General features: G+C 41.9%; 1 long non-coding RNA gene across 2 annotated transcripts in view; it reads left to right on the forward strand.

The window, feature by feature from the left end:
- The window catches only part of LOC142743592 (uncharacterized), a 365,206-nt gene that overhangs the window by 230,177 nt on the left and 108,207 nt on the right, over positions 1–26,822 (forward strand). The window lies entirely within an intron of this gene.

A 26,822-nucleotide genomic window follows, 5' to 3' on the forward strand; every position in this document is an offset into this window, starting at 1 on the left:
TGCCGCCGCTGCTCCCTCCGGTCCGTCCGCTCCGTCTGCTGCCGCTGCTCCAAGTGCACAAGTCCGGAAGCCGCGACCGGAAGTAGTAATCTTACTGTCCGGCCGCGACTTCCGGTCCACAGGAAAATGGCGCCGGACGGCGCACAGTTCAACTTGGACTGTGTGGGAGCGGCGCATGCGCCGTTCCCACACAGACGGCGTACACCATAGTGGATGGAACGGGCCCTGTTCGAAATTCACTATGGGACTGTAGCTGCCGTATTCCATGTCTGTATGTGTCGTTAATCGACACATACAGAAATGGGAAAAAAATGGCAGCCCCCATAGGGAAGAAAAAGTAAAAAAATAAAAAAAGTAACACACAAATAAATATAAACGTTTTTAATAAAACACTAACATCAAACTGATATAAAAAAATTTTTTTGGGTGACACTTTTCCTTTAATAAAAAAAAAGGGACTTGTTCACCAACCAAAGAAAAGGGGGACTGCTTTGTGCAATGAAAACGCAATGAGTTTCTACTTTCTACCCATAATAGTGTTTTATTGATAGACTAAACCAAATTGATCCACTTTGTATACTAGTAACGCTAAAGAGCTCTTCTTTTAACACTGTCTCTACATTATAACACTTAAGTGTCTGCTTTATATTCTGGACAACCATAGGGCTTCAAGAGCTGGGCATTTTTTTAATTAATTTTATATTGGTTTACCAAATGTGCTATCCTCCATGTTTTTGCACATCCTTGTCCAACCATTATAGTAAGACTTTGCATTCTGCCATAGTAGAACAAGTGTTCACACACCAAGATTCAGCTTTGTCAACAGTTCCACTATGTTTCTTTGCTATTGTGCACTTGCCATTCAATAGGGCTCAGCTGTGAACATGGCAGACATAAAGGTCTTTTTGCACAGCACATATCAATTTGGCTTTGACATCTACTTTATCTGCATTCTGTTATGAACACTACAAATGATTTTGTGTTGGTATCAAGCCACCGGAATACGCTTTGCATTGTATAGTTGCCTATTTTATGGTGTTATACAGTACCTTGTATACTGTTTTTTTTGGGATATGGGTCTCTTCCTTCTAACTATTCGTCATGTGGTTTTTATTGTGCATTAGAAAATCTCTATGTAATGACGGAGGGTGGGGAGACAGACAAGTGAGCCCTAATCTACCCGCCACTCAGTCCCTGCCTACTTGCAACGACCCGCCCTAGGCGACGGGGTACAACTGGGCGACAGTCCCTACGCTCAATAAGTGCACGACAGACAAACAGACAAGGGTACACAGAGCTAGGGGGAGAAAGGGGCAGTTGCCCACGGCAACACCGTGAGCAAGCCGAGTCAAACCAGGAGTGTACGAGGTACCAAACGCAGATCAGGAGAGTAGTCAGCAAGCCGGGGTCAATATGAAGCAAGGACAATAGTACAAGACGCTGCAGCAGGGCCAGGAAACAAAACGAAAAGAATCACAAGCAAAGGAGGAACAGGAAAGGCACGTATAAATAGACAGAGGGCGGGATCTAGCTCCGTCTGGCCAGGCTGTGATAGGCTCTCCCACTCCTAAGCCTGCCATCCTGAGTGGTGGAAGATGGAGTCAGTCTCACAGACATAGAAGCATGTGCAGACTGATTATCTATGGGCGTTAACCCCGAAGCTGTGCCTGGCAGATCCTTTACACTCTAGTCTAGAAGTGATGTGGCCCCATAGCAAAGACTAAGATGGTGTCCTCTTAAACACCACCACACTCCTAACCACCTGGGACAGAATAACTCAGTTCTTCGTTGTCCCCCAACCAACTTACCATGATCCTTGGTATAATTACCCACGTTTTTGCTTTCTAACATTTTAGGGGCTAAGGAGAGAAGATGATATGACTCATTCTAAGATTGTGTACACTTCAAAATCGGTTAAATGAGCTTCATCAGTGTTGCAAACCAAGTCATTAGAGGGCCAATAGGGGGTTGTGTGTGAATACTGTGTCTATGGGTTGTTTTATTGTTCATCACAATGTTCTAATACTTTGGATTCAGGTTGGTTTGGCTTCTTATCTAGAATTTGAATATTCCCATTGGTCAAAAGAATATACTGTCGCTCTAAATAGATAAATGTTATTTTTCTATTATCTCTTATGTTCCGATTGACCTTAAGGGCCTTTTAGACCGGACAACAATTGGCCGGTGCAGTGAACGCTGATCAACGAGACATCGTTGATCGCCGCTCGTTTGCTCCTGTCACACGGAGCTATGGATGGGGATTAGAGGTCGTTACTCCGATCACACGTCCCCATACATTATCATCATGTCGGCAGTGCGTCTCCCTGTTTACACACTAAGATGTGCTGCCGACAACGATAATATTTCACTTTTTTAAAACGATACGATCAGAAGATGAACGAGCGCTTGCTCGTTCATCTGCTGATCGCTGCCCTGTTTACAAAGGACAATTATCGGCAACAAGTGTTATACGGATCCTCGTCTGCATGATAATCAACCAGTGTAAAAAAAAAACCTTTAGTTCCTTCCAGCACCAACAAAGAGGAAGTGATGGGTATCCCCATTAACCATATGCTATGTAGAAGCTTTAAGTTAAAGGTGTTGTACATATGTCTTATTAGAGCGATGTTGAACTCCTTGAAAAATTAGGGTTCAAGATGTGTTTCTATATTATTATGCAATGAGTTTCCCCTTATATAGACAGAAGTAGGGGTGATTACAAATGCTCCTCCTAAAGCTTTTTATTTTTGTCTGACAAACCAGTTCCTAAGTCTTCTGAGCTAGACGTTTAGCTTCCCCTAAATCCTTATGTAGAAGCAGGGCTGCCAACCGTCTGCAAATTCCGGTACAGTCTGTAAAAATGTAGTACTTTTGTGCAGTGTTTGTAAAAAAAAATATTGATCCGTGAAGTTTTTTTTTTGGAGCTTGTACAGATAATTGGGATTGTAATTATCATCATTTTAGAGGTCACAGTAAATGCTGCTAATGTGTTCATATCAGTATTCTAAGCTATAGTATTTTTTTACTTAAAATCTTTTGAATTATCATGGTTTAGCAATTTGACCATAAAAAGTGCTGGCTGTCCGTGATTTTTGGATAAATTGTCTTGAATAAAGAACAAATCTGGTTGGCAACTCTGTTTAGAAGGTGTTAAATTTCCCTATTGAATGGCACATTTTAGCCCCTCGGCCCATTATCTAGGGGTAACTAAGTTGATCAGAAAAGTCCTCATTACTATTTCATTACTATTATATTCTAATCTAGAGCCTTGCTAACCAGTATTCTTAATATACATATTGTCTTTACCCTAGAAAAACGACAACCTAATTGTTATTTTCAATTTATTCTCCATGCCAAATTGTACTATCAATACTAGTATATAAAAGTGAGAGAAAATATTCGAACTCATCCATAAAAAATAATGACTGGTCAATGGCCTGAATCAAGCCTATACAAGTAATTAACCCTACAATAAAATAATTAGCTGAATATTGGACAAACGTTTTGCCCCCTCAGCGTTTAATTACCCGAGTAGATACCAGTTTAACTAAGGCTGCAACATTTGTTGAAATGGACAATTTAACAATATGCCATTGTTGTAGTACAAAATCGCTCTATTAGGGTTTGTTTTGAATAATGTATGTCCCCCGCAATGAGAAGTCCATTCTATAGAATCCGTGGGCACCGACTGAAGTGCATTTACTAAATTTTAATCAGCCCTTCAAAAACAATGAACGCTAAGCCACTCTTTCACTCTTCAACATGCTTCTCCTCTTTTCACTTTACTAAACAGCATCGGCTTAACAAGCAGCCGCGGGTTTGTAACTCAATATTCCAATTACAGGAAGTTTTATGGTATTGAAGGGTAACAGAGAAGAAATCTTAAAAAGAAGAATTAAGAGATTACTAATTCTGTTCCCTGACCGAGCACTGGGAACAGTTATAGGGTGGGGTAAAAGAATTCTTACTCAACTTTTTTTATTTCTTCTCTATACTTTTTTTCTTTTAAGAGATTGTAAAACGCTAGATGAATTTTACCAGGGGCTTAGATTGTTTTCAATGCACTTAAAACTTGAAACATCTTCTTTTTTTTTTTTAGGAGATAATTTTAAAAGCTTAAAGGGAACAAGTTGAATGCATTTCAGATTTTTTTTTAGGGATATTAGGATTTTTTTCCCATAAATATGTTGTTTGTTCAGTTTCACACCTATTATAGGATGTCATAATGGTTTTAAGTACATTTACTTTAGCCAGTATTGTGTTATATGTTTTTTTGCTTTAGCCATGTGACTCAAATGCGTCAAATGCTTTCTTAAATGCAGACTACGAACAGAGCTTTATGAATCTAATGCAAAGTCATGGCCATATTTGTTACTTTTTTTTAAACATTTCTTTTACAAGGAGCTTTGTGGCAGATTAACCTAAAATACATAAGGCACAGTATTTCCGCCAAATGCAGAATTTCGGGCTCGGTTGACCATTCAAAACCTCCTTGCTGTTCTAAAATCTTTCTTTTTTCATAGAAGATTTACAAACAATTCATCAAAGTGTGAAGCAACAGGTGCAACATTATTTTTTAGAATAAATATACTAATAAATATACTAAAAAATATACTATAAATATGTAATCTTAAGACCGTTGCCATAGTTCCTCCATAAAGCTATATGTAGCAAATAATGATTAATCTAACAAGATGTAGGCAAAGAAATATATATATATATATATATATATATATATATATATATATATATATATATATATATTTTTTTTTTGCAAAGGTTACAGGGTCGCCTTACATCAGCCTCTAGCCATAAGGTCATTAGGCCATATGGATGTCATAGAACGGTCAGGACTCCCTCTATTCACCACAGCTGAGATATTTTACATGGACAGCCATTTGTCATGATGAGAGGTCCCCTGCCATTCATCTTCCTATCCCTTAGTCCACTGTTTAGTCCTGGCTGCCATTTTAATCCCCCTGTTACCTGGTACCAGAACTGCAGGTAGTGCACCTCCCCTCATTCCTTCTAGTGAATGTACCTGGCAGCACTGTTCCTTCTTATTGACCATCAGTCAATAATCAAACTAGGATGCTGATTCCCACTGATACGTCACTATTATCCACTAGGGAGTCTGAAGAATTTCCAAATAAAAAATGACAAAGAAAAACTTTTTGGGGGAGTTTCTCTTTAAGGTTGATTTTCCATTTCTCAAAATCATACTTACCTGATCAGCAACTCTGCAGGTATTTTAAAGGTACCTCCTGCCTACCCCTTCCAGATCATGCACCTTCAACACCTGCATGAGGGGATCGAGAAGAGGTGTCATATAATTGTATAGTGCCTGGGCACTTCACACCACTCTTCCTTGCATGAATTGAGTGGCTAGAGGAACTCTCTTAAGGCTCCAGATAAGTAAAATTTTGGGAGCCGAGTCACAAATTTAGCTTTCCGTTTTTTTTCTTAGTGTCCTCAAAAATCCAACACGCATTGATCACATATACAATATATTGACCATTAACATTAGACATAAGGAGAAGACTACTTGAAAATGCAAGTATTAGGCCCCTTGCCCGTACTCTCATGCAAAATATGGGAGCACGGCCCGTAAAACACGAAAAAACTGACGTGCTCCATAATTCCCGGCACAGTTCTACGGCACGGACACCCATCCGTAGCGATACAGAAAAGTGTCTGTGGCCAATAGAACTGAATGGGGCTATAATTGCGGCCGAATTTAAGGTTGTGTGCATGGGGTCTTAGTAGATATTTTTCTTTAGGAGCATTGACTACATGAATCCTGCCACTTTGTACTGAATATTTAGCCAATGGCTAGTTCTCCTATGTATTACAGAACTATATATATATATGCATTGTACATAATATGCCACATACAGTTCCTGTAATGGATGGAATGTTCTGTGAAAATGAATCTGTAACATTATACAGGTCACATGCGGCACCCCTACCACTTTAGCATGTGTTCTCAATTACTTCTAGCTCTCCCACTGATACCCATGTGTATTCCAGCTCTTGCTGTTATCTGTATCAACATGTGTGTTACATTCCACAAGTTAGTCACATACTCCCTTTTTGTGCTCTTGTTTGATTTTTTTTTTTAGCTTGTTCCTGTTATTCATTTATTACAAACACTTTCAACGTCCTAATAGATTTACGAGCAAATATCATAAAAATGTGGTATCTCTTTTTTAGCTATGGGTATAGCAGAGCTGAGTTTGGCAGATGTATTAGAGCTGAATTTACCATTCATATACAGCAGAGCTGATTTTGTCATTTGGTACTACTCCAAGAGGTTTTATATAGGACTTAGAGTTATGAGACAATGCATCCAAAATTTGTTCAGTGCAGTTTTTGATGTGTTGTTTATGTTTTGTTTTTTTTCTAACCAAAGTGGATCCTAAACAGGGAAAAGAATAACCAATGTTTTTGAGTGAAAAAAAGTTCCTTAGTATGGAGCGCTATATGTAGTTCCCCCACAGAGAGAATAACCTTGTAATCTGGCATCCGATGGAGCTTGACACAACTTTTTTCTATTTGATTCATATGGAATCTGCTAGGAAATAAACCTCTAAGGCATACATAGGTACAGTAGGACCCTATAGAACTCCTATGGGTGCTGCAATATGGCTCCATACAACTTGCGTTGTGTGCATGATCCCATAGACTTAAATTTATCATTTGGTACACCCCATTGTCAAGACAAGATATGTCGTTGTACATAGGACTGCAGCTAAACCCACTGTATCGGAACTAACTGAATTATCACAGTACTCCAATGATGCAGCCTCAAAGTGTTAAATGACCATTTGCTCAAATCTCTCCATAGGGCTTGTTACCAAGATATTTCTTGACAATATTCTTTGTTCAATGTGACCCTTGTCATGCTCGTTACCATTTTTTTTCTGAAAAATTTGAATTTGCAAATCACTGACAACTCTAATTCAGGATGAAATACGTACAAGATATTATAATGACACAGACACGATAAAAAAAAATCCTGTCCCTGTCCAGCCAAGCATCATGCTTAATGATATCATTTTGCATGGAAGGTTATTAGAAGATATTTAATCAGAGGTATCACGCCTTCTAACTCTCATCTCATGCTGGGGTACAGTGTTTCCAAGGGTTGGCGTCCAATTGGGAAATCAACGCTGTATTGTGAAGGCGAAACCAGGTCTTCTGGGTAGATTTCTTCCTTGGTTTCAGATGAGTGCGGATCATTTACAGTGATTTTCAAAGTGTTACTGAGGAAATAAAGTGATCATCTTTCCTTAACAAGTTGACAGATGCTATATGCTCCATGTGGAAGAGGGCCCCTAATCATCAACTATTGAAGAAGAAGTAGCGTGCTGCTGTCACTGGGCATCTTTCCAGCATTACCCACAAGTGCATCTCAGTTCACATGAAATTGTTTGACTGTTTGTGATTTTTTATTTTTCTTTGTTCTTTATGGAGGGGCCAAAAAGTCTCTACTTTTTGGAAAAACACCAATTTAACGAGGTACTACCTGACTATTCTAGGCAAAGACAAAATCTCATTCTTCGTCCTGACTCATATTATCCATCCTGTAGATACTGACTTTTTTGGACTAACTTTTTGATCGCTGCCTTTTGCCTTCTTTTGTTCCATCTAAACTTGATTGTGCCTTTATAGTGAGAATTATTATTTTTTTGTCAAAAATAGGTCCCTTACTAAATAAGTTAGACTGCTCCTGCTATAAGGTCTATGGGGCTTGGAAGACCTTCAGTATACGGTAATATCTATGGGGCACGGAAGACCTTCAGAATGATATCTATGGGGCACGGAAGACTGTTGTTGACAGAAACAAGCATCTTACAGGATAGATTATTCATGTCTGATCTTTTTGTCTTCCTTGCAGATAGCAGGAGACCAGAGGTGTCGCTCTAATCCTCCTGTTCAAGGCTGGATTCACACATCGCGTATTTGGCCCAAAATCTTCATCAAAATCTGCTACAAAGTCAGAAGTGGATCCAGGAAGAAGAAGTTTAAGTTCTTCCTTTATATTTCCCAATACCTTTGAAACAACTTCTGACTTTGGCTCAAGAATCTGCATCACAATCTGCAACAAATACGCGATGTGTGAATCCAGCCTTACATCACTTTTTTGATATTGCTTTTAATTTTGTAAACCGACTCGTATTCTGGTAAAATAGAGGTTGATCCACGTAATGCTTCCAGCCGCTGGCACTAAGCTTGGGCCGGATTGAGACAGCTGTGGCCAGGCTTCTGTGCTGATCATTGAGCTGGAAGGGACACTGGTACTGTATTCTGGAAAGTGGGAACAAGGTGTCAGCCAGGCATTTAATGACCTATAAAGCTCTAACTTGCTGGATGAGGGAAAATGCCCCATGCCCGCCTATCTCTGTTAGAATCATCTAGAATGTTTGTCATATAATAATGAGTGTCCATCAGTGTGCAGATTTTAGGAATAAATGTGCATATAAAATAATTATATCTACCTTTCACTTTGCCATTTTCTATCTGTCTGTCCTATCTATCTATCTATCTATCTATCTATCTATCTATCTATCTATCTATCTATCTATCTATCTATCTATCTATCTATCTATCTATCTATCTATCTATCTATCTATCTATCTATCTATCTATCTATCTCCATGGTCCTGGGGTCTGTGGACCCCCTAGGCTACTCTGCCATAGCAGAGAGGCAGCTGACCAAACAACAGTCTATGCAAAAAGTCTTTAGCACAAGGGTACCTGCAAGAGTCCAGACAGACACAAGGTGTAGCGGAGACTTTGGCCCAGATGGTTCTTGTTGTGGCAGATGACACCAGACGTGGCAGATGATACCAGACGTCGGAGATGACACCAGACGTGACAGATGATACACACACGACTCCAACAATAGGCTTAGGCTCAGGAACAAATACAGCAACAAGATACAGGAAGCAGTATGCGGAAACACTAGGAGCAAGATACAACTAAGGGACCATTTGCAATATGAACATGGGTAGACCACAACAATGCTCAGGCAAGGAGTGGAATGGCAGAGCCCTTTTTATAGTTCAGGGTGATCTGGGGATAATTGGGTAAGTCTTTGCATGTGCGCGCGCTGGTCCTTTAAGGCCGGGAACGAACACGCTCGCGCACCCTAGAGGACACTACAGAGCAGGATTGCTGCGTGTGCTGACGTCTGCGAGGAGGGAAACGCTGGCAAGAAGCCAGAGGTCTGCAGCCGTCGAAAGGTGAGGGAAGGCGGTGGTCCGCGACTGCAGCCGTTACATCCATCTATCTTTCCCCTTTCCATCAAGGAATTATTCCACAACTAATGAGAAACTCCCACTTTGGGGCAGATTTGCATAAGCCCACCCCCTTTTAGACTTTTGTCCTGCGAATACAGGACTATATCTATCTATCTATCTATCTATCTATCTATCTATCTATCTATCTATCTATCTATCTATCTATCTATCTATCTATCTATCTATCTATCTATCTATCTAGAAGACAAATTTCTAGGGGCACATATTTCATGGTCCTTTGCATTGTGTGAACTGATTATGATGCTTTTGTTGACTTACACTTTTAGCACAGATAATAATAGCGATGTTCTCCAAGCAATGTACGTGTAAAGGATTTGCCAGACACAGCTTCTGTGTCGACGCCCGTGGGCAATCAGTCTGCACCTGCTCCTATGTCTGTGAGACTGACTCCATCTTCCACCACTCAGGATGGCAGGCTTAGGAGTGGGAGAGCCTATCACAGCCTGGCCAGACGGAGCTAGCTCCCGCCCACTGTCTATTTATACCTGCCTTTCCTGTTCCTCCTTTGCCTGTGATTCTTCTATGCTTGTTTCCTGGCTTGCTGCTGCTGCTTGTACTACTCATCATCTGCTTGTTATTGACCCTGGCTTTCTGACCACTCTTCTGCTCAGAGTTTGGTATCTCGTTCTCTCCTGGTTTGACTCGGCTCGTTCACTATTCTTGTTGCTCACGGTGTCTCCGTGGGCAGCTGCCCTGTTTCCCTAGCTTCTGTGTACCCTTGTCTGTACGTCTGTCTTGCACTTACTGAGCGTAAGGACCGTCGCCCAGTTGTACCCCGTCGCTTAGGACGGGTTGTTGCAAGTAGGCAGGGACTGAGTGGCGGGTAGATTAGGGCTCACCTGTCTGTCTCCCTACCCTGTCATTACAGTACGTTCCTTATTTAGCACATCTGTAGTAAAAGGCTTGTGAGGTCTTAAAGAAGATCTAACCTACCAGATGATACTTCGTCAACCAATGTTAGTATATTTTTCGTATTTCTGTGTCAAGTTTCAGTGTTTGACATTTCAGAGAAACCTTGTTCCTATGATCCCAATGACAATACTTCCTGCCCTATTACTATGACAGCTCAGTGTTGCCATAGGGATACTGAATCATAGTACAAAAAGCAGGATCCTGATTAGGCTTGTTGTCCATATAGTAGCGCTAACCTGCCAGAGAATAGATAGATAGATAGATAGATAGATAGATAGATAGATAGATAGATAGATAGATATGCAAGGAAACAGCACTCTGAGAACCAGAAGACAGGTGCCATCAACTTGAACCTTGATAGGCAAAAGAAGGAGTGCTGTAACTTCTTCATTTTTCTAGATATAGATAGATAGATAGACAGACAGACAGACAGACAGACAGACAGACAGACAGACAGACAGACAGACAGACAGACAGATAGATAGATAGATAGATAGATAGATAGATAGATAGATATGAGATAGATAGATAGATATGAGATAGATAGATAGATAGATAGATATGAGATAGATAGATATGAGATAGATAGATAGATAGATAGATAGATAGATAGATAGATAGATAGATAGCTGTATGTATATCACATTTGTATTAAGTAGACAGTTTGGCAAATCTGACATGCCAGCAACACACTACATGTGTAACGTGAGTAACTAACGGGATTTTTGCTGTTTAATCCATCAGCTGCAACCCCGTGGGACCGCAGCTTGTCACCCTGCCTGGGAAGCTTAGGTTTTATTGGCTAGAAAAATCCCATTTCATGTTCAGGTCAAAAGAGCAAGTTTAATTTGTCATAAACCCAAGTCACAGAATATGAAATGTGTGCGATCTCAGTCCACACGTACTCTGTATACTTGACTGTCTGGAGCTGCTCCCTCTTTGACCCGTATAATCAGCAGTTAGTTTTAGGAATATAATAACACATGTTATACCGGTGGTCTTTTATTTCACGTCAATAATTCACAGTCTGAGCTTTCTCGTTCCATCATCCATGCGATTATTTACAATTCCCTCCGGAGATTTCATGTACGTAACATTTTCGCAGAAGTTCAGCATAAACATTTTTGGATCCACTTTATCTTGTGGATGTTTCTTCTCAGCAACCCCCGTCATGTCATCGTATCCATCCTCCTTCCACTCATCTTTAAGTTCATCAGACAATAAGAAAATAGGTTCAATTCTTAGATATCTGGGGCTGTGTATAGTGCGGCTCACTTTTAGAATACTGACTCCTGGTTTACAAACGCGATCCATACACTTTTAGTCTAAATTTAAGAGAAACTTTGGTAAAAATTCCCAAAGCCAGCAATTTTCCACTGGGGTGTAGCTTTTGTGTTACCTCGTATTGTTGTCTTCTAGAAAAGTCAAACTATCTCCCGGATTTGTTTAAGCGTCACCTAAAATCTTGAGTGGGTGGTCACCAGGTATACCCTCCCGCTCCATTCACTTTAACTGAGCTGACGTCTAAAGAGGCTCTGTCACCACATTATAAGTGCCCTCTCTCCTACATAAGGAGATCGGTGCTGTAATGTAGGTGACCGTAATGCTTTTTATGTAATAAAACAATCTATTTTCACCACTTTATTAGCGATTTTTAGATTTATGCTAATGAGTTGCTTAATGCCCAAGTGGGCGTATTTTTACTTTAGACCAAGTGGGCGTTATACAGAGGAGTGTATGACGCTGACCAATCAGTGACTAATCAGCGTCATACACTTCTCTCCAATCATTTACTCAGCGCATAGGGATCCTGCTAGATCCTTATGTGCTGTCTTATACTAACACATTAATGATGCTGAAGTGTTTAGACAGTGAATAGACATTCCACGGAATGTCTATTCACAATCTCTGCACTTCGCTACTCTGTCTGTGGTAGTTACAGCAGAGGACGCGTAATCTCGCGATATTATGCGGTAAATGACAGGTTACAGCGAGATTACGCTTTGCTCTGCTGTAACTACCGCAAAAACAGTAACAAAGTGCACAGATTGTGAATAGACATCCCATGGAATGTCTATTCACTGTCTAAACACTTCAGTATTGTTGATGTGTTCGTTTTAGACAGCACATAAGGAACTAGCAGGATCCCTATGCGCTGCCTAAATGAATGGAGAGGAGTGCATGACGCTGATTGGTCACTGATTGGTCAGCGTCATACACTCCTCTGTAAAACGCCCACTTGGTCTAAAGTGAAAATACGCCCACTTGGGCATTAAGCAACTCATTAGCATAAATCTAAAATCGCTAATAACATGGTGAAAACAGATCCTTTTATTAAATAAAAAGCACTGCTGTCACCTACATTATAGCGCCGATCTCCTTATGTAGGAGACAGGGCACTTATAATGTGGTGACAGAGCCTCTTTAATTACAGGCATCAGTATAGTTTCAGACTACTACTTCCCCCACAATACCACTGGAGGCAACCAGAAGTCTTAAAGTCACGCTGCTATCCTATTATAGAAAGAACGTCAGCCCCAAATCTTCCCTAAATTGAGTAACCAACTGGACCGCATTTAATAATCATGTCCTTTTAGGTCTAAAATTCTGTCTGATCAATTTCTCATATAGCAGTCAGAACTCCTCTTTTTTTCTGATACAGAGTTCCAATTCTCCTGCAAAGACATAGATTTAAAAGATAACATTCTGGCTTCCTGCAGCCACCACTAGATGGCACTTAGGAGCTCATTGCATACTATGTTATTATTCAGTACAATTAATTTACAGCATACATTAAGCTCTAAAGCTCCACCTGGTGGTGACTACAGACAGTCAGCATTTTATATTTTAAATCCATGTCTAGCAGGGGATTTGGAGATCTGTCTCAGAAAAACATATCTCAGACCAAAGACAGCTTTCTAATATATTTTGTTTTTAACTCCTCACTATTTTAATCTTCTCTGTTTGCTGTCAGTGAAAGGGAATATTCTGATATCAGAATAGATTAAATAAGTTTTATCCAGTCTAGACAGTAGTTCTATATTTAACTAATCAGGACAGGAATGAGATCTGTGATGCTAAAATATTTATGTCACAGTGGATTGCCTAGACTTCTGGAAAAACCTCTCATTTGTGAATTGTTACCATTCACTGACAGCAAACTGAAATCTTAAAATGTTTAGGAACTTTAAGCTCTGCTGCATCTGACAAACTCAGCTCTGCTTTAGTTTGTATTACACTGATTTTCTGCATGTCATCCTTCCCCTGTGTGATTATATAAAGACGTGCGTCTACATCTATCTGCTAATAAGCTCACTCTCTTAATCAGGATTTTTTTTAAATAATATTTCTCATAGCAAGAGCCAATGAAAAGGCTGTGATTATTTTTGGTATTAGAGAAATGCAATTTCACGGACATTTACATTTGTAATATGCCTTCAGCTGAAGTGTTTGGCGGAGATAATTTGCTGATATATTACGTGTTTATGGAGTCTACATAGTCAAAGGACTCTAGAGTTGATTGAGCCTCATGTATTAAACAAGTGCAGACAGAAAGTGGAGCAGCTGCTCATAGCCAACCAATCAGATCTCTGCGTACCCCTCAACCTTTTGTCTGCACTGGTTTTACACATAAGGACTATAGGCTTCATTTTAAAACCATATATTTCCTCTTTCATATAATAGAAGTCCATTTGCATATATTCCTGAGAATCTGGTAAATTATGAATTTAAACAGGATTTAGCAAGTAAGTGTATCTAGATTAGCCAATAAGCCGAGTTGTAATCCTTCATTAAAGTAAAAGTCCACTACTGAACACTAAATACTGTTCTGTTTAATTTATTAAAATATCCTTATTGATCGTTTTCTGATACAAAGTACCAAACTTACTCTATACTATATTATACTATTATTATTATTATTATTATTATTATTAAGTTCCATGTAAAACAGTATGCAGTAAGCTCCTAAACTCCTCCTAGTGGTGGCTGAAAGTAGCCAGAACTTTATCATTTAAAGGAGTTACACGGGACCGAAAAGTATTTGCCGTGTAGTCACCGCAGTATGTGAGTAATGTCGCTGATATACATTCTGGTCCCCCGTCACGCTGATTATGAGATTTTAATACATTTGTATAACGCTGGTGGAGGACCGGAAGTCTAGTTGCACAGTCTTCCATCATGACTCTTTGTCCCGCTGTACTCTATGTTCGTATTAGATCAGTGGAGGTCTGACTATCAGCACCCCGCCAATCAGCTCTCTGAAGAGGGCACAGCGCTCGTATGAGCGCCGCAGCCTCTTCATTGTTTATATGGTGTTCTTCGCGTTTGTACTTTGCATGGGCCGTTTGGTACCTTGCACAGCCGCTACAAATGTTTTTTCCTTAATCAACATGGTTCTTTTGAAATATTACAATGTAACTATTGTCGATTGGACCAACATATTACTTAACTACTAATTTGCCAATCAAAGTCAACAGATTTTACTATGGTTGAAGAACATAAAAGTAGAGACAAAAACTACTGTACTCTATTTATGCTAACTTTTCTTATTCTTGATATCTGTTTTATTCAAAAAAGGTACTTTATCAGGGTTCGACTTGTCTACCAGAGGACCAGGAGATCCTTCTGGTGAAAACAGTTTGCAAAAAAGCTTCCCATTGATTTTAATGGGAAACCGCTCCGTAAAAAAGTGTCATGGACGGTCATGTGTTTTGAATGGGACTGACCTGTATGCAGATCCATATGAAAGTAACCGTAGGGTTAAGTAGTTTATCCTGTATTATCCGGCTATGAGAATGAGATAAAGAGTTAATTATTACTAGATGTGTGTACGTGGGTTGTAAAACCCCCAGGAAAGCTTTTCTCCAATGCATCGATATGATTTGAACTTCGAGGCTAGATTCTTAGAGTACCTTTAGGGCATGACCACACATGGCGGAATTCCTCCGCAACTGTCCGCATCAATGCCGCACCTAATCCGGGTTGCGGATTACGGCTGCGGATCTGCACAAAATGTGCAGAAAATTGATGCGGACTAGCTGCTGCGGACTGCGGGAAAAGTGCTTCCCTTCTCCCTATCAGTGCAGGATAGAGAGAAGGGACAGCACTTTCCCTAGTGAAAGTAAAAGAAATTCATACTTACCGCCCGTTGTCTTTATGACGCGTCCCTCCTTCGGCATCCAGCCCGACCTCCCTGGATGACGCGCCAGTCCATGTGACCGCTGCAGCCTGTGCTTGGCCTGTGATTGGCTGCAGCCGTCACTTACACTGAAACGTCATCCTGGGAGGCCGGACTGGAGACAGAAACAGGGAGTTCTCGGTAAGTACGAACTTCATTTTTTTTTACAGATACATGTATATTGGGATCGGTAGTCACTGTCCCGGGTGCAGAAACAGTTACTGCCGATCGCTTAACTCTTTCAGCACCCTGGACAGTGACTATTTACTGACGTCTCCTAGCAACGCTCCCGTCATTACGGGAGCCCCATTGACTTCCTCAGTCTGGCTGTAGACCTAGAAATACATAGGTCCAGCCAGAATGAAGAAATGTCAAGTAAAAAAAGCAAGACGCATCCGCAGCACACATGACATGTGCATGACAGCTGCGGACTTCATTGCGGAACTTTGAATCTCCATTGAAGTCAATGGAGAAATTCCGCCATGAGTCCGCCACTGCTCCGCAACAGACAGAGCATGCTGCGGACACCAAATTCCGCTCCGCAGCCTATGCTCCGCAGCGGAATTGTACGCATCGTGTAAACGAACACTGCTAAATTAAAGTGAAAGTCAATGTAGAAACGGCTCCGCTGCGGATTAACGCTGCGGAGTGTCCGCAGCGGAATTTAAGTGCAATTCCGCCATGTGTGAACCCGCCCTTAAAGAGGCTCTGTCACCACATTATAAGTGCCCTATCTCCTACATAAGGAGACGGGCGCTGTAATGTAGGTGATAGCAGTGCTTTCTATTTAGAAAAACTATCTACTTTTACCACCTTAGGAGTGATTTTAGCTTTATGCTAACTCGTTTCTTAAAGCCCAAGTGGGCGTGTTTTTACTTTAGATCAAGTGGGCGTTGTACAGAGGAGTGTATGACGCTGACCAATCAGCATCATGCACTCCTCTCCATTCATTTAGTCAGCGCACAGTGACACTGCATTGTTCGCTATGTGCTGTCTAATACTGACATATTAACGTTACTGAAGTGTTTAGACAGTGAATAGACATTCCTTCCAGCCAGGACGGGATGTCTATTCACAATCCCGACACTTCGTTAACGCTTATTTGGTACTTTCAGCAGAGCAAGCGTAATCTCGCTGTAACCTGTAATTTACAGTGAGATCTCGCGAGATTACGCTTGCTCTGCTGTAAGTACCAAATAAGCGTTAACGAAGTGCCGGGATTGTGAATAGACATCCCATCCTGGCTGGAAGGAATGTCTATTCACGGTCTAAACACTTCAGTAACGTTAATATGTCAGTATAAGACAGCACATAGCAAACAACGCAGTGTCACTATGCGCTGACTAAATGAATGGAGAGGAGTGTATGACGCTGACTGGTCACTGATTGGTCAGCGTCATACACTCCTCTGTGCAACGCCCACTTGGTCTAAAGTAAAAACACGCCCACTTGGGCATTAAGAAACAAATTAGCATAAAACTAAAATCGCTCCCAACGTGGTAAAAAAAAGATAGTTTTTCTGAATAAAAAGCACTGCTGTAACCTATATTACAGTGCCGATCTTCTTACGTAGGCGATAGGCCACTTATAATGTGGTGACAGAGCCTCTTTAACTCTCCCAAACCCAGGCTACTCTGACATCCGCAACAGATGAAACTGTAAATCCGCAGCAGAAATCCAGGGGTCAGCCTCGGATTTCTGCAACGGATTGTCAGCCAATTCCACAATTAAAAAATTGGTGGTGTGAACAAAGCCTTAGAGCGATAGAATTCTGGTAAAATAAAAAACTGCATTGTGATTGGTTGCTCTGGGCAATAAGTCCAGTTTTACTGATAGTCTTGGTAAATAAGGCCCAACATTTTTAGTTTCAATACCACCCAAAAATGTTTGATTTTCAAGTGCTTGGAGAAGGCACAATGGGGTCAAACGCTAGTCTTAAACGAATGTACATCAGAGTAAAATGCACCAAATATATTGAGAGGTGTCATGAAATTAAAAGTAGGCATACGCTTGTTCTGTATAGATGGATGCAGATGAGTAATTTAAAGCTCCTGGGCCCTGTTGCAAAATCTGTAACCGGACCACCCATCCAGTGTCATTTATTGTACTGGTCTCCTAGATCTTTTGGGCCCCTTCAGGCTTCAGGGCCTGGATGAGAATGCAACCTTGGCACCACCTATAGATATGAATAGGCTCTTATAGTAAATTACTCTAATGGGTCCAAAATATCCTAGTCCGATACTCCAGTCACTAGAGCCATGCGGATCTTGGCTTTAGCTTATGGAGAATGGTCCGTCTATTATTTATATGTGAAATGTTTGCTTATCAGTGCAAAATTCTATTAGAACCCATGCAAAGTAATACAACAATTTCATGAGTACAACATCAATGAACAAGATACAATAATAGAGAATATCTATAGCCAAAGAAGTTTACAGATATTTAAAGCCGAAAAAGGATTATGCTGCAAAATTACAGGATATGCTGAGTAGCGGTTCTGAGGATATGTGGAAGGGACTGAAGCAACTCACAGATTGGAGCGAGAAGGGGAAATCCATTGTGTCGCCTGATGCAGAGCTGGTGGAAAAACGAAATTAATTCTATTTGAGACGTCATCTGTTTGTGACAGCAATCAAGTCCAGACCTCGAAAGTGACAAGGTCCTTCAGGGTGTCTGGCGATGGGGTCTATAAAGCTATGGAAATAGTGGATGTAAGGAGGACTGCGAGGCCAGATAATATTCCACTGAGACTTCTTCGGCTATGTGCATTTCATCTGACACCAGTGTTTTGCAGTATTTTTAATCTGTCTCAGTCTTTGATTCCTGACAGCCTTAAAAGGCAGGTTGTTGCACCCATACCCCAAAAAGCCAACGGTTTTGCTTAATGATTATCGTCCAGTCGCTTTTACTTCAGTGATAATGAAGCATTTTGAGAAATTAGTTTTATCATACATTAATCATGTACTGGCCATCAGATCGACCTGGCGATGCATACTATATTAAATCACGTTGATGCCAGTCGTACTTATGTGAGGGTTTTGTTTGTGGATTTTAGTCAGGTTTTTAATACGGTGGTGCCGACATTGTATGTGGCTAAGCTCTAGAATCTTGGGCCGCCATCCGGAATATGTAGATGGCTGCTGAGTTTTTTGACTAATAGAAATCAGGTAGTTAGGGTCAGCAGTTCTTTATCAACAGCGAGAAGCTCATCTTTGGGTGTCCGACAGAGATGTTGTTTGAGTCCAGCTTTATTTTTCCTTTATACTTCGTACTGTGTAACATGTCATAAACATACCATTCTATTAACCGGTAGCGGGCACCGTTTAGCCATTTTTAGCACGTGTTAGTTAAATGGCTATAACTTTTTTATTTGTTGGGCTAGTAACATGATTTTGCAAATGTTTTTTGTTGTCATCAATGCAGATTTCTTAACTTATTTTTATATACATAATTTTAGTTTTTTTTTAATTATTTTTAGGCTTTTAGTTTAAAAAAAATGAAAAAAGATCTTTTTTTTAATTTTTTAGCTCATTTTTGTCTGGTAGTAATATACTGTTACCCCAAAATATACTTTTTATTTGTGATTGTCATTGTGTACCCTAAATTTTGATACATTACATGTCTATTTTATGGTAATTGGGTCAGGGCTAGCGTTACGACAATTATTGACGGGGGGAGCAGTTTTTTGGGGGGTATGTTATGTGTAATTTTTAATTAATTTACAGTTGATTTTTTTTAATTTTTGATTTTTTTTATTATGGCTTATTTTTTTAAATGTTAAAAAAGACCTTTGGTCGACTTTAGTATTTCATTTTTTTTTTATACTACCTTTTTCCACTAAAACTGGAGCTGCACAGCATCCCCAGTTACAGGGGAAATCGGCCATATTATAGTGGCTATTGTCACTGTGAGTGCTGTGGTGGGTTTAGTTAGACCAAGCAGCAGCCTCCTACTACCGGCATGCCAGCAATCATATGACCAGTTACATGACCACCGGGACCAATAGCGGCAGCCTCTTTTCTATACACAGTGCTCATTGAGTGCTGTGTACGGGAGTATAAAGAAGATAAAACTGTAAAAATAGATTCTGTCTTTTCTCCAGAGTCCCTGCAGTCTCTGACTGCTGGCCAGCTGACATCCAGCTGCCCAATCGCTCAGGCAGCAAGCTTAAACCTGCGCTGTGTATATATATATATATATATATATATATATATATATATATATATAATGTGTGTATGTGTGTGTATATATAAAGTGGCCAGTCCTCAACCGGTAAAATATGCCGATGGAATGAGGCTAATTGGCCTGATTGCAGATGGGGATGAGACCTGTTATCATTCAGAGATTCAGAGGCCAGAGATGTGGTCCAAATAGAACAATTTAGTCTTGAATTTGGAAAAAAATAGGTGATTATTGATTTTTGGATAAATCAACAGGTACATTCTCAGAATTTAGGGGATGTGGTAAAGGAGTTTAAGCTCTTGGGATCCTCCAGTGGGCCCAGGCAGCGAGCTGCATTTATCCCTGCCCCGCTGCTTACCCTTGTACGCAGGGCCGGCGTTAGGTCCCCCTGCCGAGGATGGCCCTAAGGAAGGCCATGAGGAGGCCTACGCCGCCTGGCACATAAATGTTGTGTGCTGGGCGGTACGGCCCCATCATGGCCGGTGGCATCGCTAGCACCGGAGGGGCTCCCTGTGCTAGCGACTGCCACATTCACTTGTATCTGTGACGCAGATACAATTGAATAGTATAGGCCTAATGTGGCCTAGAGCCTCTAAGACGCTGGGACAGAGTCCCTGCTCAGGCCGGTGTGATGACGTCATTGCATCACGATGGACTATGCAAGGGTCCCGTCTGAGACGATGGAGCGCTATGTCCATCGCGGGTACGGGGCTAGGTAAGTACATTTTGTTTGGGGGGGCTGCTGTGTGGCGCTTAATACAAGGGGGGTGTATCACTATATACTAGGGGGGCTGTGTCGCACTATCTACTAGAGGGCCTGTGTGGCCCTATCAGAGAGGGCTGTGTGGTGCTAACTACTTGGGGGGGCTGTGTGGCGCTATCTATTAGGGGACTCTGGTGCTATCTACTAGGGGGCTGTGTGGCACTATGCAGGAGGAGGGCTATCTGGCACTATGTATTGGGAGGGCTGGGGGGCTGTGTGGCACTATACAGGGGGAGGCCTGTGTGGCACGATCTACTAGGGGGCTGTGTGGCACGATCTACTAGGGGGGGCTGTGTGGCACTATATACAAGGGTGCTGTGGCACTATCTACTGGGGGACTGTGTGGGGGGGATGTGTGGCACTACGCAGGGGGAGGGCTGTGTGGCACTATGTACTAGGGGGGCTGTGTGGCACTATACAAGGGAGGGCTGTGTGGCACTATCTACTGGGGAGGGGTTGTGTGGCACTATACAGGGGGAGGGATGTGTTGCTATCTACTAGGAGGGGCTTTGTGGTGCTATCTACCACAGGGGGGCTGTGTGTCACTATCTATAAGAGGGGGGCTGTGTGTGGCACTATCTAGAGGGAGCTGTCTGTGGAACTATTATTGTGTGTGGCACCGAGGGGGCATTATTTCCATCTGGTGCACTATTAATGGCAAAGTTTTTGTAGAGGGTGGAGAGGTGCTAGAAAGGCGAGAAGCCAAAGATGTCTGTGTTGAAAATTCTGCAGAGGTGATTCATAGTCGGGAGAAGGCGCCAGGATAATCCGGGCTGGATGAAGAAGAAAAGTGAGCGACTCCAATCTGAGAAGACGTCATCGTTGAATCACTGGAATTCATTCTATTTTATTAAGAGTTTTCCCTTCTTAAAAATGTATGGCATATCCATAGGCAATGCCAAAGATGTCTGATAGACCTTTTTTAGAACTGACCACAGAATCTAGGTGGAGACCAGTGGAGAGAGGGTCACGCGTGCGAGCATCTATCTTTATTCTGTTGTATGGTTGTTATGGAAACAACCAAGCAGCTCTTGCTCGACTGTTTCCGTAACTCCCATTGAACAGAGTGGAGAGAGCTGCCCGCATGCGTGACCCTCTCTTCACCAGCATCCATCTGGATTCTGCGGTTAGTTCTAGATACCGGTGCGGGTCCCAGAAATGGGTCCCGCATCTATCAGACGTTTTTGCCATTTTCTGCGGATATGCCATAAATGTCTAAGATGGGAAAACTCTTTTCTCTTTTAAGTTTTATGGTCTTCAGAGTGCTTGTGTGGGACTGGTGTCTACCGCTGTATGGTCACTATGTGGTGGTAATATTGGTCTATGGTTTACTACACACGTTTTACTACACAATTAAGAGTGGTCACATTATTTCTATATAGCTGATAGGTGGGCCCCAACAATTATTTCCTCTGGTGTGCCGAAAGTACTCCAGTCCGACACTGCTCTATTCACTATTTCGCATGATTTGACATGGTCTAGTACAATATTTGCTTTAGTGAAGAATGCCCAGCAGCGGATTTTTTTTTTTATGACTCTTGAAAAAGAATATTTTTGGTTTTGAAGTATTGCAGAGCTTTTATCAGGCCACAGTTGAGATGCTTTGAACTAATGGGATGACTGTTTGGTTTGGTATGGCGATGGTGAGAGAACAGCGCTTGTCGGCAAGAGTGGTTAAAATGGCCGGGACTATAATTGTTAGTGATGTTTCTTGATTTGTCAGGTATCTTTGAGGAGAGGTGTGTAAGGACAGCAATCAGAATTCTGAAGGACCTGTCTCATCCGGCAGAAGGTCTGTTTGAATTGTTGCCATCAGGTAGCAAATATAATGTGTTTATCTGCTACATGTAGGTTTAGATAAAGTTTTTACCCTAATTCAGTGCGTTTTTTGACATTTAGTTTAAATGTATTTGTTGTATTTGTTGTTTTTGTTGTATGTGCGCTATTCCATTGTATTTTTGCATATTTTAATGTGAGGATTTCTGTGAAAGGAATTTTTTCATACGTGACAATAAAGTACTATTCTATGCTATCGTGCGTAAGACTGTGTTTATCGGGAACATTGACCATCCTATTATAAGGTGTCATTTATTACACTCCACCTTGAGGTTACTTTCTTTTGAACCACAAAATAGCAATCATTGTGTCTTAATTTGGGAGTGTGAAATTGTAATCAACTTTTATGAATTAACTATACATTATTATCACTTATTTCACAAATGTTCATACACTGTTTTCTCACGCTTTCATAAGGACGCCCTGAGTTTTTGGTACTTTAAATATGATCAAATCACAATGTACTAATTTTAAGATTCTATTAAATGTATCTGATTAGAACTTTGCTGTAAAATATGTATTCACTGCTTACACACCACAGTAGCAACATGACATATTAATACGGACCTGTCAACTGCACACAGAGATAGTGCATTTAGGGAAAATTCTTAAATTTGACTGTTTATTCGCTTGGGATTAGAATTGTCTACTCCTCATGAATATAAGCCAGGTAGCTTTCTAGGTTATCAGATTGTTCTGTGTCTGCACAAGCGCTTTGCTTCATCAAGATTTTACTTCTAAAGAGGGTTTTACACTAGGCAATTATTGGGCAAACGATTGTTCATAGAACGCTTGTTGCCGATAATTGCCCTGTGTAAACAGGGCAGCGATCAGCAGATGAACGATCTGCTGATCGTATAGTTTTAAAAAAGTTAAATATTATCATATCCCTGTGTACATAGCCCCTTGTGACAGGAGCAAACAAGCGCCGATTAATGATCTGTTTTGTTGATCGGCGCTCGCTGCATCGGTCAAAATCGGCCATGGTAAGAGGACCTTTAGAACATGTAAATGCTAAGAATTGCTCGGCTAAAGTAATTTTCCTGCAATAAACCTTAATGTTAAAGTTTCTGTTAACATTTTATGCCAACTTTTAGAAATGCATATATCCATAAAGTTGGTACATTGCTAGATCATACTCTATCACAAAAATATACATAAAATGTAATAAAACTTCCATCTAGATTAATATTCACACATTATTTTATTTGATGGAATATCTCAACATTATTAAAGGAAACCTAGAAAGTTATTAAAAAAAGAAAAGAAAAACCTCCAGAAATCTTGCTTATTTATCAAGAAGTTGAGCAGACACTTTGCTTTTCCTGATGATTTGGCTGACAGGTCTGGAATTTAGAGAGGTTTTCCAAGCATATGAAAGACACAAAAGTATGAATGGTCACCAGATGATGCCATTTTAGCTCAGAAGTAATTATTTTTCATTTTCGTTATTTTGCCCAGTTCTGTGAAGCACTGTTGTGTTTATTTTGTGAGGGTTTTCTTTGGACGGGATTACCATATAAAAAAATACAGTTCCCTTGATTCGACTCTCCTCTTATAGACATTATCTATATTTACAGCTGCCTACATGCCCCTCTATTAGAAGGTGTAAAGTAGTCCTGTAATTACTCACTGTCTGCTACTGAGACACAACTCTGTGGTTCTGCTGCTTGGAATGTGAAATAAGAGGCATGTGATGTGTAACGTACTATACTAAGGCCGTCACCATCATGAAAACGGGGTCCCGAGCCCGACAGCAGAGGGGAGAACTTTGTATGGAGCGGCGGTTCAGCATGCATGGTGCCCAGGGCCGGCATTAGGGGTGTGCGACCTGTGCCTTTGCACAGGGGCATCACTCCAGCAGGTGGAAGGGGGCGCTGCGCTGGCTCCCTTCCCCTGCTTGTTTCAGAAGCGCCCAAGCCCGGCGACACAGCAGTCGCCTTTCCGCCCAGGCACTTCATCGCTTAGTAGGCTGCTAGCAGCTCGTGCATGAGGGCGGTGGCTGCTACAGCGGTAGCGACGGCACTATAGTAGAGCAGGGAGGTATCGCCCTGCTCTGCTATCTATTAGCGCCACTGTAGCTCCCTGAGGAGCGGAATCCCCGGGGATTCCACTTCAGGAGAAGCCAATGACATCACTGTCCATAAATGGACACAGACGACAGGAGCTTCTCCTGGAGTAGAATGCCTAGTCACAGCGTCGGCAATGCTGTGGACGGCAATTCCACTTCAGGAGTTTCATCTTATGTCACTGTCCATATATGGACAGAGACATCAAGCGGAGTGCTCTAGGAGCAGAATCCCCGGCCACACGGGGATTTCGCTCCTTCAGGGAGCTATAGTGGCACTATCTACAGGAAGGTGGTGCTATCTACAAGGGGGCTGTGTGGCACTTCCTACAAGGGGGCTGTGGGCTGTGTGGCACTACCAACAAGAGCTGTGGGCTGTGTGACACTCCCTACCAAGGGGCTGTGTGGCACTCCCTACCAGGGGGCTGTGTGGCACTCCCTACCCGGGGGCTGTGTGGCACTCCCTACCCGGGGGCTGTGTGGCACTCCCTACCCGGGGGCTGTGTGGCACTCCCTACCCGGGGGCTGTGTGGCACTCCCTACCAGGGGGCTGTGTGGCACTCCCTACCTCTACGAGGGGGCTGTGTGGCACTATCTACGAGGGGGCTGTGTGGCGCTATCTACGAGGGGGCTGTGTGGCGCTATCTACGAGGGGGCTGTGTGGCGCTATCTACGAGGGGGCTGTGTGGCGCTACCTACAAGGGGGCTCTGTGGCGCTACCTACGAGGGGGCTCTGTGGCGCTACCTACAAGGGGGCTGTGTGGCGCTACCTACAAGGGGACTGTGTGGCGCTACCTGCAAGGGGCTGTGTGGTGCTACCTGCAAGGGGCTGTGTGGTGCTACCTGCAAGGGGCTTTGTGGTGCTACCTGCAAGGGGCTGTGTGGCACTACCTACAGGGGGAATCTGTGAGTGTTGGGCTGATGGTCATTTTAATGTGACTGGGGGGCTGATGGTCATTTTACTGTGACCGGGGGGCTGATGGTCATTTTACTGTGACTGGGGGGCTGATGGTCATTTTACTGTGAGTGGCGGGCTGATGGTCATTTTACTGTGAGTGGGGGGCTGATGGTCATTTTACTGTGACTGGGGGGCTGATGGTCATTTTACTGTGAGTGGCGGGCTGATGGTCATTTTACTGTGAGTGGGGGCTGATGGTCATTTTACTGTGAGTGGGAGGCTGATGGTCATTTTACTGTGAGTGGTGGGCTGATGGTCATTTTACTGTGAGTGGGGGCTGATGGTCATATTACTGTGAGTGGGGGGCCGATGGTCTTCAACAAAAAACACACAAAAAAAGGTCAAACAACGCTTCCAATTCCTGAAGGAATTTTGAGGCAGATTATTTTTGCCTCACTAAAAACATGTGTAAAAATACCCTATGAGTGTAGTGCTTTTTTTTTTAGCCATTTTCTGTCTTTCTTTAAACAATTTTTGGTAGGGGTGCCCTGAGGAAATTTTATTTTTCCAGTGCTGCCTCGAGTCTGAAAAGGTTGGGAAATGCTGTACTAGGCTACAGGATCCCGTTGTGGAGCAGCTCAGTTCGTCGTGGGAATGGGGCCTAGGTGAGTACAATTTTTGTTTTTGTTTTGGGGCACTGTCTACAAGGGGGAGGTGGGGGACTGTATGGCACTGTCTACAAGAGGGAGGTGGGGGGGCAGTATGACATGATCTACAAGGAGGAGGTGGGGGATTATGGCACAGTCTACAGGGAGGCTGTATGGCAAAATCTACAGGAGGGCAAAATACTGTGTCCTTGAAGGGGTTGTAATATATTATATTATTAAATATTATTATTCTATTGTATGGGGGCACTAAAGGGGCATTATAATTTTTTTATGGGGCATTTTTTTTAATGATGGAGTGGGGAGCCGAAAGAGCTTTTTGCACGGGGCGCCATCTATCCTAAGGCCGGCCCTAATGGTGCCTCTCTATTTAAAGTTCATGGGACTGTCAGTGATAGCCAAAAAAGTGGTTGCTTCTGTCAGCTGAATAGACATTGAATGGAATGGCAGGGCCCACGCTCGAGCAGCACTCCATTCAAGATCCTTCTCACTGTGGAGGTGCTCGGGGCCCCTTGTTTTAGTGATTTATAAATGTCTAGCTTGGGACAACCCCTTTAATCTTGCTCGGTGTGAATTGTAGATACTGTTCCAGTTGTTTGATGTCCCCTTTTCATACATCTTGCATGGATTATTGGGTAAAACTTCACCCTACAATGCAAATTAGGGTGGTATACCAAAAACCACATACAAATTATAGTATTTTATCCAGACACTTTTTCAGTATCCTAACCATTTGTAAAATATGGTTTCCTACAATGCACAAACCCACTATATTAATGACTACATCGCAATGATCCACTTTCGTAGGATAGCCCTCGATTAGAGACAAATAATTTTTGGTTCTCTTTTTCTACCTGAATTGTTCCTCTTTTAGTCTGATGTATAGATTTGAGAAATATTTGAGCGTATCTAAACCTTTTGATAAAGCACTAAATTTAATCCATCCATGTGGACCGGGCAGAGACTGTGTTTATTTACTTATATGGGATCACA

The sequence above is a fragment of the Rhinoderma darwinii genome, chromosome 2 (genome assembly GCF_050947455.1).
Source record: "Rhinoderma darwinii isolate aRhiDar2 chromosome 2, aRhiDar2.hap1, whole genome shotgun sequence".
NCBI lineage: Eukaryota > Metazoa > Chordata > Amphibia > Anura > Rhinodermatidae > Rhinoderma > Rhinoderma darwinii.